The sequence below is a fragment of the Dipodomys merriami genome, unplaced genomic scaffold (genome assembly GCF_024711535.1).
Source record: "Dipodomys merriami isolate MVZ:Mamm:240054 unplaced genomic scaffold, mDipMer1.0.p SCAF_6, whole genome shotgun sequence".
NCBI lineage: Eukaryota > Metazoa > Chordata > Mammalia > Rodentia > Heteromyidae > Dipodomys > Dipodomys merriami.
The window spans coordinates 54,559,633-54,573,726 of NW_027206179.1; positions in this window are offsets into that span (position 1 = coordinate 54,559,633).

The window sequence follows — 14,094 nt, forward strand, 5'->3', positions numbered from 1 at the left end:
TGCAGTAGGTTGTCCCTGGCCAGCACTGTCTTGGGAATGGCTACAACAATCAATTTTCCAGGATCATTACAGTCCTGAACAAAATGGTTCTGTTCATAATAATCCAGGGATTGATGACTTAGGCCATTTCTGGTTCTGACTTTGACAATACCTGAGGTCTTCCAGAGGTCCAGAAAAGGCCAAGCACACATGACTCATGCCTGTAATCCTAGCTTCACAGGAAGCTGAGGTAGCATAGCCGTTTAAGGCCAGCTCTGGCCAGAAAACCTGCGAGACTCTTGTCTCAACAAACTATCCAAAAGCCAGAAATGGAGCTATGGTTTAAGTGATAGAATGCTAGCCTTGAGCAAGAAAAGGTCAGGGACAGTGCCAAGGTCCTGAGTTCAAGACCCAGGACTGGCACCAAAAAAAGGGGGTGGGAGAGATCCAAAAGAAAAGGGGAGAATAATATGGTGTGCATGTCATGTCTGACTGCTGAAGACGTAGATGGGAAGAGTTTAACATGTCCTTACATGAAGTTTCTGATTTGATATATTGAATTTTACCAGTGATGGATGTTATTTATTGCTATGTAAGATCAAGAGATTTAAGTGATAAACGGAGTTCTTCATCAAGCTTCCTGAAGTATTAAAAAAAAAATCACAAATCTGGATATTGATGGCTCATGCCTATAACCACAACTACTCAGGAGTCTGAGATTTGAGGATCAAGGTTCAAAACCAGCCAGGGCAGAAAGTCCATGACACTCTTATCACCAACTACCATAAAGCCAGAAGTGGACCTGTGGTTCAATTTGGTAGAGTGTTAAGAAAAAAATAAGCTCAGCGACAGCACCCAGGCCTTGAATTCAAACCCCAGGACCTGCGCGCGCGCGCGCACACACACACACACACACACGGCACACACACACACACACACACACACACACAAAGGCAAAAAGGACTTGGAGGTATGGTTCCACCAGAGTACCTAAAGCCCTGAGTTCAAACCCCAGTACTGCCTAAATAAGAAAGAGGCTCATAGGAAAGAACTGTGTACGTGTGTTGAGGAGTGAAGGGCATCTCATGCTGTAACATAGATTGACCCCAAGGCAAGATGGAGAGAAAAATAGGGACAGTTCGCCCACAATCTCCATTGTGCACCACCATACTAAGATCCAAGTTCACTTTGATTTCAAATCAAATATAGATACACATATCTCTATATACATTTGCATTTCAGGCATCCCTCTTCCAAGAGACCTCTGTCCCTCTCCTGGACTCCTGAGCACAGTAAATTGTCATTGTACCTGCCAAATATGGAATCTTTTTTTTTTTTTTTGCCAGTCCAGGGACTTGAACTCAGGACCTGAGCACTGTTCCTGAGCTTCTGTTGCTCAAGGCTAGCACTCTACCACCTGAGCCACAGCACTATTTCCAGCTTTTTCTGTGTATGTGGTACTGAGGAATCGAACCCAGGGCTTCATGCATGCTAGGCAAGCACTCTACCACTAAGCCACATTCCCCAGCCCCAAATGTGGCTTCTTTATCCTTGCATTTCTATGTCCAGCATAGACTGTTATGGACTTTACAACATAAACCACTCATTTGAACTCCCCTGGCATTAGAGTCTTAGCCAAGATTCTGGGGTTCCTTGGTAGGAAGAGAGCTTGTACATACAGTTTTTGAGTGGAAGATGTTTTTTAAACTTGGATCAGAGAAAAGGGGCTTATTTACGCTCACTTCAAATGAACACTCCCTCCATGGTGAACATAAGAAGCAATGAACCTAGTGTAAGCTGGGCACTGGTGGCCCACGCCTGTAATTCTAACAACTCAGGAAGAAGGCTGAGATCAGGATTGTGGTTCAAAGCCAGCTTGGGCAAGAAAGTCCATGGCACTGTTACCTTAATTAATCATCAGAAAGTCAGAAGTGGCACTGTAGCTCAAAATGGTAGAGTGCTAGCCTTTAGTGAAAAGCTCAGGGACAGCATACAGGCCATGACTTCAAGCCCAATGACTGAACAAAACAAAACAAACAAACCAGCAATTCCTATGAATTTGTCACCTAAAGAATTTACTTATTTTTGTATCACCTTAGAGTTGTTGCAGATATCTCAAAATAGTTTATACTCATTCCCACTTCCAAGTTATATTAATTATACCTGCCACAAGATCTTGTTACTTAATGTGTCAATAAAAGAACAATTTTTATTGTTGCATCACATGTTTAAAATATTTTGGTAACTATACTGTAACATAATTGGCTTCTTTTTAATCCTGTGTATTTTCTTTTATGTATTTAAGAAAATGATTTCAATGCCAGGCTATGCTCGCTCACAACTATAATCCTAGCTACTTAAGAGGCTGAGATCTGAGGATGTGACTCAAAGCCGGACCAGGCAGAAATGTCCCCATGAGACTCTTATTTCTAATTAACCACTCAAAAACCAGAATTGCAGCTGTGGCACAAAGTGGTTAGAGTGCTAGCCTTGAGCTAAAAAGCTCAAGGACAGCACACAGTCTTATAGCCAACACAGAAAGAAAAAAGAGAAGTGCGCTGGGAATGTGGCTTAGTGGTAGTGCTTGCCTGATTCCTCAGCACCACATACACAGAAAAATGCAGAAGTGTCACTGTGGGTCATATGGTAGAGTGCTAGCCTTGAGCAAAAGCAGCTCAGGGATAGTGCTCAAGCCTTGAGTTCAAGCCCCAGAAATGCCCCCCCCCCAAAAAAATCCACTATTATTATTCCGAGAGGGAGTCCACAAATTTCAGACTATCAAAAGATTCAGTGGTACAAGGGATTTAAAACCTCCCCTGAGACCACCCGGCCCGCCGGATCGCGATCGCAACGATCCAGCACTCTCCACCCGAGCAGAGAGGTTCCATCCCGCCAAAGCGGCTCGGCGCGACAAAGGGTCCTGTCTGCAGACCACCCGCCCGCCCGATCACGATCGCAACAACCCGGCGGGGTCACTTGGGCCCCAGAGGTACCGAGAAGAAGCTGCCTGAGCGTGGACACTCTTGACCCAACAGCTTCGACAGAGGCAGAGACAGAAAAGAATCACACAGAGCCACCACCGCCCAACCCAGCCCGGATTGCAACAACAACTGACGACCTACACCACACAGAAACAACCAGCTCCAGGGTGAGTACCCCACAGGGGAAGTGTATCCCTCAAGGGAGACCAGAGCTGGAGGGAATCCCCAGACCCTGACCTAGACTCCCTACCCCAGCACCCGGACCACAGGACCCACTAAAACTGGGAACTGTTTGAGAGCTCCACCAGCCCGTGGAGCACACTCAGCTGGCCAGGCTAGAGCAAGAGCACCCCTGGAAGGGAGCTTAAATGCCCAAGCCAGGAACAGCGCCCCTGGGTCAAGACTACCAACAGTAGAAGAAATTTGAACTGTGTCCCCCAGGCTGTATAACCTAGGGGGTTTACACATCAGCACAGGCCTAACAAGCGCGCTCCAGGCTGGGGCCGGAACCAAGCCCGGGGATCCGGCACCTGAACAACACAACCAACTCCTCCCAATTGAAGTAAAAAGCTGAGCATACGCCTCAACAGAGGGGAGAAAACCAGGAAACAACACTCCCCCGGGAAGCACGCCTGTGACAACAAAAGACCTGGAGGCCCAGGACAAGAGAAGCCCAAACCCCACCAAAACTCCACCCATATACCCTAGACTGGGAATTGGGCAACACAGGCTGCCAGCACCTGATAGTAAGCAGGAGCTCAGACTGTTAAGGCGGCTCAGCAATAGAGTGATAGTCTTGGATGTATGAGGCCCTGCATCTGATTCCTCAGCATCACAAAAGCAAAAAGGGTCAGAAGTGGTGCTGTGGCTCAAACGGTAGGGTGCCAGCCTTGAGCTGAAATGCTGAGGGACAGCACCCAAACCTAGAGTTCAAGCCCACAACCAGCCCAAAACAAATAAACAAAAACACATCAGGAGCCCATAGCAGACTCCAGCATTTGGGAGAGTGCATCCAGAGCATCTGTTCTTCACAAGAGCACCCGTAGGAGCAAACACAAGCAGTCTAGGCTGCTCAACCCTTCCAAAGGCGGGAACTGTCAGCAATCTACAGCAGAGAGCTGAGAAGCCTAAGTAAGTCAGAATAGCAGCTGGAAATAGGCTCCCAACAGAACCCAGATCAGGCACAGACTCTCTCTACCAATACAGAATCAGCAACCAAGCAAAGACAGACACACCAAAACAAAATTGAAGAGCAGTCTCCTGAACCTCCATGCGAAAATCACAGAGAAAAATCACAAGGTTTACTACCACCCAGGACAGCAAGCTCACCTCAAAAGCCAGCAGCCACACAGGGGAGAGCCCCAGTGGGAGCAAAGCAGGAATGGAAGACAAAGGCTACTTCCAAGGGTTGCTGGAGGCAATGACTCAAGAAATAAAGCGAGAAATTTATCAGAAATTGAAAGAGCACAAGGATGAACTATCCAAAGAGATACAGGGTATCAAACAAGAGATGCATGCAAAAATAGAAGCTGCACAAACCTCAATAAGAAGTGAGATAAACGCCAAATTAGAGGTAATGCATACCTCATTGAGAGGTGAGATCAGTACTCTGAGAACCAACATTGAATCCATAAAGGGATCCATTTCCTCCATGCAAACCACAATAGAAGCCACTGTCAACAGAGTGAATGAAATGGAAGGTCGAGTGTCAGATACAGAAGACAGAATACACCAACTGGACCAAAAAGTGACAGATATGGAAAAATTACTCAAATTAAACCAAAGGGATATTCAAGAGCAAGCAGATAATGCTAAAAAATTTAACCTTCGCATAATTGGAGTGGACGAAGGTGAGGAATTCCAGAGCAAGGGAATGCAACACCTATTTAACAAGATAATCAATGAAAATTTTCCCCACCTCAAAAACGACCATCTTAACTACATCACAAAAGCTTATCGAACACCCAACAAGCAAGACCCCAGGAGAAACACTTCTAGACACATTATAGTAAAAATGATAGATCTGAATAATAAGGAAACAATCCTGCATGCAGCAAAAATGAAGAAGGAGCTATACTACAATGGGAAAAAAATAAGAATTACTGCAGATCTCTCCACACAAACAATGAATGCAAGAAAAGCCTGGGAAAGCACCATACGAGCCCTGAGAGCCAATAACTGCCAACCCAGACTGATCTACCCGGCAAAGCTAGCATTCACATTTGATGGAGAACTGAAAACTTTTAATAGCAAAGAAAAACTAAATGAATACATAAACATTAAGCCAGCATTACAAAGAATTCTAAGAGGGGGGACACAACCTGAAGAAAGCAGCCAGGAATTGGGGCCTGCCCCAAACAGGCATTACTCAAAGTCTAACTGAGCAAGCACAGGAGGAAAGGAAAAAAGAAAAACTTAGGAAAACGGAATGGCAGGGACAACAATGCATCTCTCTATACTTTCTCTTAATATAAATGGGCTGAATTCGCCAATTAAAAGAAAACGAACTGAGGACTGGATAAGAAAACAAGACCCATCCATCTGTTGCCTTCAGGAGACCCACCTCTCAGCCAAACATACAAACAAACTCAGAGTGAAGGGGTGGAAAAGGATCTACCAATCAAACGCCCCCAGTAAGAAAGCAGGTGTAGCTATCCTGATATCTGACAAAATAAACTTTTCATTAAAATCAGTACAGAAAGACAAGGACGGACACTACATATTAATAAAGGGAACAATCCAAGAGGAGGATATAACCATCATCAACTTATATGCCCCAAATATTGGTGCACCCAGATATGTCAAACAAATGCTCTCAAACTTACAGAATAAAATAGATCCCAATACGATAATACTAGGAGACTTTAACACACCACTCTCACCAAAGGACAGGTCTACCAACCAGAGGATTGGCAAAGAAGCTACCGAATTAAGAGAGGCCATACTGCAAGCGGAATTAACTGACATCTACCGAGTATTTCACCCTAAAACAACACAGTACACATTCTTCTCAGCAGCTCATGGAACTTTCTCCAAAATAGACCATATCATAGTTCATGCAAGGAACTTAAGCAAATACAAAGGGATCGACATAATCCCCTGTATCCTATCTGACCACAGTGGAATCAAGCTAGCTCTCAATAACAAAGCATACCGCAGAAATTTCTCCAATACATGGAAATTGAACAGCACACTCCTTAACAATGCCTGGATAACAGAAGAGATCAGAGAAGAAATAAAGCATTTCCTACAACTCAATGAAAATGAAAACACCTCACAAAGAAACTTGTGGGACACAGCAAAAGCAGTCCTGAGGGGCAAATTTATTGCCCTCAGTGCCCACATCAAGAGAATGGAGACAGACCAAGTAAATAATCTCATGTTGCAATTAAAACAGCTAGAAAAACAGGAAAAAATGGAACCTAAAGCTACTAGAAGAAGCCAGATAACCAAATTAAAAGCAGAGATTAACCAATTAGAAAATCAGAAAACCATAACCAAAATAAACCAAACAAAAAGCTGGTTCTTTGAAAAAATAAACAAAATTGATGGCCCATTGGCTAGATTAATTAAAAAAAGAAGAGAGGAAACCCATATTAATAGGATTAGGGATGCTACGGGAAACATCACCACACGTACCCAAGATATCCAAACAATTCTAACAGACTACTTTCAAAAACTATACTCTCTAAAGGAAGAAAATCGGGCAGAAATGGATGCATTTTTAGAGAAATACAAGTTGCCCAAACTGAGCAAAGAAGAAGTTAACCAATTAAATAAGCCAATATCCTATAATGAGATACAGGAAGCTATCAAAAGTCTTCCAACAAAAAAAAGCCCAGGACCAGATGGATTCACAGCAGAATTCTATAAGACCTTTAAACAAGAACTAATACCCATACTCCTCAAGCTCTTCAGAGAAACAGAGAAGGAAGGAGCTATCCCAAACTCATTCTACGAAGCCAATATCACACTCATCCCCAAACCAGGCAAAGACCCAACCAAAAAGGAGAATTACAGGCCAATCTCCTTGATGAACACAGATGCAAAGATCCTTAACAAGATTCTAGCTAACAGAATCCAGAAACACATAAAAAAAATAATTCACTATGACCAGGTAGGCTTCATCCCAGAGACACAGGGATGGTTTAACATACGTAAGTCAATAAATGTAATCCAACATATCAACAGAGCCAAGGTCAAGAATCACATGATTATCGCTACAGATGCAGAAAAGGCCTTTGACAAAATTCAACACTCATTCATGCTAAAAGCTCTGGAGAAAATAGGAATAGAAGGAACATTTCTAAAAACAATAAAAGCCATTTATGACAGACCAATAGCCAATATTATACTTAATGGGGAAAAGCTACAACCAATTCTCCTAAAATCAGGAACAAGGCAAGGATGCCCACTGTCTCCACTCCTCTTCAATATAGTCCTAGAACCCTTAGCCAGGGCAATAAGGCAAGAAAAAGACATTAAAGGGATCCGCATAGGAAAAGAAGAAGTTAAACTATCCCTTTTTGCAGACGACATGATACTATACCTCCACGATCCCAAAAACTCCATCCCCAAACTCTTAGAAATCATAAATCACTTTGGCAAAATAGCAGGATACAAAATAAACCCACAAAAATCAGTTGCCTTCCTATACACTGATAATGTACAGGAAGAGAGGGAAATAAAGGGAGCAACCCCATTCACAATAACCTCCCGAAAAATAAAATATTTAGGAATTAACCTAACCAAAGATGTAAAAGAACTATTTAATGAGAACTATAAAAAGTTAAAGAAAGAAATTGCAGAAGACACTAGGAAATGGAAAGACCTCCCATGCTCCTGGATAGGCCGACTTAATATAGTAAAGATGGTAATACTTCCAAAACTAATATACAAATTCAACGCAATTCCTATTAAAATCCCAATGACGTACATCACTGAAATACAGAAAACAGTCCAAAAATTCATATGGAACAACAAAAGACCTAGAATAGCCAAAACAATTCTAGGGGATAAAGACAATATGGGAGGGCTATCCATGCCGAACTTCAAACTCTACTACAGAGCTATAATAACAAAGACAGCATGGTACTGGCACAAAAACAGACCCGAAGACCAATGGAACAGAATAGAAGATCCAGAAATAAATCCACAGGCCTACAGCCAGCTGATATTCGACAAAGGAGCCAAAGACATACAATGGAAGAAACACAGCCTCTTCAACCGCTGGTGCTGGGAAAACTGGGCAGCCACATGCAGAAAACTAAAAGTGGACCCCAGCCTATCACCATGCACCAACATCAACTCAAAATGGATTAAAGACCTTAACATTAAACCTGAATCTCTGAAACTACTGCAGGACAGAGTAGGAGAGACACTTGAACTAATAGGCACAGGAAGGAACTTCCTGAACAGAGTCCCAGGGTCACAACAAATTGGAGAGAGACTCGACAAATGGGACTACCTTAAAATAAAAAGCTTCTGCACAGATAAAGCTATCGCAACCAAGCTAGAAAGACAACCAACTAATTGGGAAAAAATATTTACCAGCAATATATCAGACAAGGGGTTAACATCCTGTATATACAGGGAACTCAAGAAACTAATCCCTCCCAAACCCAACACACCAATTACTAAATGGGCAAGGGAACTAAAGAGGGACTTCTCAAATGAAGAAATAAAAATGGCAAAGAAACATATGAGGAAATGTTCATCATCCCTGGTGGTGAAGGAAATGCAAATAAAGACAACCCTGAGATACCACCTTACCCTAGTCAGAATGTCCCACATCCACAAATCAGCCAACGACAAATGCTGGAGGGGATGTGGAGAACGAGGAACGCTATTACACTGCTGGTGGGAATGTACACTCATACAACCACTTTGGAAAGCAGTCTGGAGGGTCCTTAGAAAGCTAAAGATTGACCTCCCTTACGACCCAGTCATACCACTTCTAGGCATCTACCCTGAACAACAGGAACCAACATACAAGGACACGTGCACCTCCATGTTTATTGCAGCACTGTTCGCAATAGCTAGGATATGGAAACAACCTAGATGCCCCACCACAGATGAATGGATCCAAAAATTGTGGTATCTATACACAATGGAATATTATGCAGCCATTAGAAATGACAAAATAATGGCATTTGCAGGGAAATGGATGGAGCTAGAAGGAATCATGTTGAGCGAGGTAAGCCAAGAACGAAGAGACAAACAGTACATGGTCTCCCTGATAAGTGGATGATGAATCCAAAATGTTAGGTGATATGACAAAACTAACAGGACTTAAGAAACAAAGAACTCCCACTCATCTGGTTGAACCACTACTAAATATCCCCATGCTGCTGATCACATATATGGTATATAACATATGAGCACCGTTATATATTACAGACTGTGATAGACAATTTGCTCCAGGAAAGTTAGAATGAACTTGTGACTTTAAATGAGCATCATTATTCCACAATACTGTGAATTTCCGGAAATTAAGTAATCACTTAATCACGATCAAAAAAAAAAAAAAAAAAAAAAAAAAAAAAAAAAGAACCTTGGGGAAGGGAGGGAGGGAGGGGATGGTAGGGGGAAAACAATGGAGGGGGTAACAATGTTCAAGAGGAAGTGGAAGTGTACTCATTACCTCACTCATGTAACCGTAACCCTCTGTATAGTATCTCTACAATAAAAAAAAATTAAAAAAAAAAAAAAAAAAAAAAAAAACCTCCCCTGCCCAGGAGAGTAGCAGACACAGCCTTTCTTTTACCACTTACGTGAAAGAGGATTGTGACGCAATGGCAGGAGTCACGGCCTGACCCTCTCTTTGTCAACTTGTGTCACCTTTTCCTCTCTCTATCCCCCCAAGGTCATTCTGAACTCTTCCCACATTGAGAGAATTCTCTTAGGTGAGCACAAAAGCATTGTACACATTTCCACAAGAACAGCCATTAAAAGGTATTTTGTGGAGACAGATCCACAAAATACCTTTTTTGCCCCCTGATAACTCTCTTCTCCCAAGAGTAAAACATATCAACTCGAGTATTTTCTCTCTTAATCCTCTGCTAGTCATACAACAAAACCCAGTAGTTCTCAGTCATTTGAGTTTCACAGTGTTTAGGGGGGTCTGTATGGTGATTCACTTTCAACTACTTTAGTATGACTAGTCCCCAATGTGTGGGCAAATAGATTAGCTTTCATCTACACCCTAGGGGCTGTTCCCATTTGAAGAACTCTAATTAGGCATTCACACTGTAGGGGAATTAGTGAGCAATTGAAGTACCCTAATCAGAAATTCATTTTCTAGAGGGGGTTACATAAGGACTTCAGATCCATAATTGATTTATAAATGAAGTTTGGAATTTGCCTCAAAATAAGCTGGGAAGGGCAAAGGGCAGAGATAGAGATGTGAGGAGAATGGCCATGGGTTGGTAACTACTGAATGTGGCCAGTGGGGACTGCTGGGTAATGAGCTCAGCATATCTGTATTGTGTATGTCTTCAAAACTTTTATTTCCAGACACTGGTGGCTCATGTCTATATCCTAGCTACTCAGGAGGCTGAGTTCTGAGGATTGTGGTTTAAAACCAACCTAGTAAGACAAATCCAAGACACTCTTATCTCCAATTAATCAGCAAAAAGCTGAAAGTGGAGGTGTGGATCAAGTGGAAGAGCACCAAGTTTGAGCAAAAAAAGCCAAGTGACAATGTGAGGCCCTGAATTCAAGCCCTAGTACCGACAAATACCTCTCCACACCTGTCGTATAAATGATTTTAATATGTAAATATATATTTATATATAAATATATAAACTATTTTAATATATTATTATTATTGCAGTCTATGCCAGAGTTTCTGTCTAAATGGATTAAACACATGCCATCCACTTTGCTCATTTAAATGACAATAAAAGGACATTAAATGACAGTATAAGGATGAAGGCATGAAGCACCTGGGTACTGGTAACATGCCTGTAATCCCTGCTACCCAGGAGACATTTCAAGACCAGTCCAGGCAAAAAAGTCCCAGAGTCTCCATCTCCAAAACAATTGTGGAAAAAAACAAAACAAAACAAAGCCAGGCAAGAGGTATGGCTCAAGTGGTAGAATGCCCCCTGAGAAGGAAGCAGTTAGGAGAACCTGAGTTCAAATCACACTGCTGGCAAAATATATGAGGAGCATAAAATTGAGAAGAATGCAGAGAAAGAAACACTTTTGGAAGGTGAATGCATAATGCATGAATAATTAGGAATTACCTAACCATACAAAACAGCTACTGTCTGTTTTACACTACATAATATTCCTCTCCCTGCCTACAAAAAAGAATCACTAATTAATTTTGCACCAGATTCCCCTGGAAGTGAAGGTAGAGAGGAATAAGTGAAACGGGCCAGACTGTTGGGGTTTTTTTGTTTGTTTTGTTGATCATAGGGTGAACTCAGGGCCTGAGCACAATCCCTTAGCTTTTGCACACAAAGCTAGAGCTCTGTCCACTTCTGCCTTCTTGGTGGTCTATTGAAGATGTAGTGTCTCATAGATTTTCCTGCTCAGGCTGGCTTTGATTCTCTTTATATCTCAGCTTCCTGAAAAAGGAGGATTACAGATGTGAGCCATTGCACCAGGCTCCTCAAACAGATTCCATTTCATATAGTCCTAAGGGACTCTAGGAAATCTGAAACTTTGCCAATGCCCCCTTCCCTTGTGGTACAAAAATAGAACCGAGAGACTAGTGTTTTAATGATCAGTGCCCTGAGCTAACTCAACCACATTTTATCTGTTACTTCCCACTGATTTTGACATTCACTATTTATAGAGGATAGTTTTAGTTACTTATAAACCCACTATTATAGTTATGATCTCCAGTGACAGTGGAATCTGCCTGGAGTTAGAGACAGGTGCACAGTTTACCAAAGAAGCTGCTAAAATCAGGTACTGGTGGCTCATACCTGTAATCCAACTACGCAGGAGGCTGAAATCTGAGGATCCTGGACAAAAAGTCTGGAAGACACATCTATAATGAACCGGAAAACAGTTACTGGAGGTGTGGCTCAAGGGATAGAGTACCAGCCATGAGTAGAAAAAGCCAAGTGAGAGCCTGAGGCTGGTGGGGTGAGGGTTGGGGGCTGGGGGGCAGGGGAAGAACTGTCAGCCTGTGACATAGCTTTTAAAAATCCTATAGTATGGTTAATATGGCAGTTAAGAAAACTGAAGTTAAAATACCTAGAATTATGATTATGGCAGAGCATTCCATGGTTTGGGACATTTTAAGTATAAACCTTGACTAAAGGTTCACTTTTCACTTAACAGAATAGGTGGAAATGGTTGACAGGTCCTTCAGTGACACTTGTACTCCTCCAGTGACTTTTAAAAGTAAAATTAGGATAAGGGAGAAACGGATGAGAGGAAGATCAAGCATAATGATCTGAAAATAGCTTAGAAAATCCTTCAGGAGCTAGGCATCTGTGGCTTGTGCCTGTAATCCTAGCTACTCAGGAGGCTGAGATCTGAGGATTGAAGTTCAAAGCCAGCCTGGGCAGAAAAGTCCCCGTGAGACTCTTCAATTACCCAGTCAAAAGCCAGGTGCTGTATGTAGTTCAAGTGGTAGAGTGCTAGCCTTGAACACAAAGAGACTCAGGGACAGCACCAAGGCCCTGAGTTCAAGACCCACAACCAAAAAGAAAAAATCCTTTAGGGCCCTGTTGCTGGTGGCACTTATGCCTAAAATCCTAACTACTCAGTAGACTGAGATATGAGGATCACTGTTTGAAGCCAGCCTGGAAGGAAAGTCTGTGAAACTCTCATATCCAATTAACACACACACACACACACACCAGCAAAGTCTGTGAAACTCTCATATCCAATTACACACACACACACCTCAGCAGTAGAGTTATGGCTCAGGTAGTAAAATGATAGTCTTGAGTAAAAAAGCTTAAGGGATAGGCCTCAGGCCCTGAGTTCAAGCCCCAGTACTGACACAAATAATAATAGTAGTCTTTCAGGAATTAACAGAAGAGTGTTTTAGGGGCTGGAAAGGTGGCTCAGTGGTAGAGTGCTTGCCTTGCATACATGAGGCCCTGGGTTTGATTCCTCAGCATCACATAAGCAGAAAAAGCCAGAAGTGGTGCTGTGGCTCAAGTGGTAGGGCGCTAGTCTTGAGCTGAAGAGCTGAGGGACAGTAGCCAGGCCCATGACTGACAAACAAACAAACAAAAAAGAGTGTTTTAGGCAATCTGAATTTCCTGGGAAGCTTTGCATGTATTGAAATAGTAATACACCAAGGATATATTTAATGTCAAGGCTAATCTTTCAAATCTGTCAAGATTATAAGCAAGCTTGCTTCGCTTGGTTCATATTTTATTTGAATCTAAATGTCTGGTTTCCCTTTGGCTTTGGGAAAATGGGCACACCCATCACTGCACTGGAAGATACTGAGTCACTGATGCTGTGTTCCCCCCTAACCTCTGGGACCACTTCCTGAAGGGAGGCTGTAGTGGGTGAAGGACCTTTCTCTGTGTAAGAGAGAGGATGTTTGCCTATCCAGCTACCTTGTGCCCTTTGCATTCTATTCAAACATAACAAAAAATTATTTTCATTATGAATTGATACTATAAAATTGTTTTACCATCTGAAACAGGGTTTGCCTATTAGAGACAAGGCCTTTCTCCACTCTTAATTTACAGTCATTCTGATTCCTGGTCTCTTACACCTCAGCAACATTATTTAGCTCCTGTTCTTGAAAACCTTGCCATCCACTCAGCTCATGTAGACAGCCTTGTTTGTATTATCTTTATAGGAAGTTGGTTTCTGTAATCAGTATAATTGGTCATGAAACTCCAAGGCAGGATTGTTATTTAAAAATGGATCCAAGCCAGGTACTGGTGGCTCACTCTTGTAATCCTACTCAGGAGGTTGAGATCTGAGGAACACAGTTCAAAGCCAACCCTGGGCAGAAAAGACCGTGGGACTCTTTATCTCCAATAAACCACTCTGAAAACTGGAAGTGGCACTGTGGCTCAAGTGGTAGAGCACTCGCCTTGAGCTGAAGAGCTGAGGGACAGCGCCCAGGCCCAGAGTTCAAGCCCTACAACCTATAAAAACAAAATAATAAATAAATAAAAATGGATCCAGCTAGATGTGG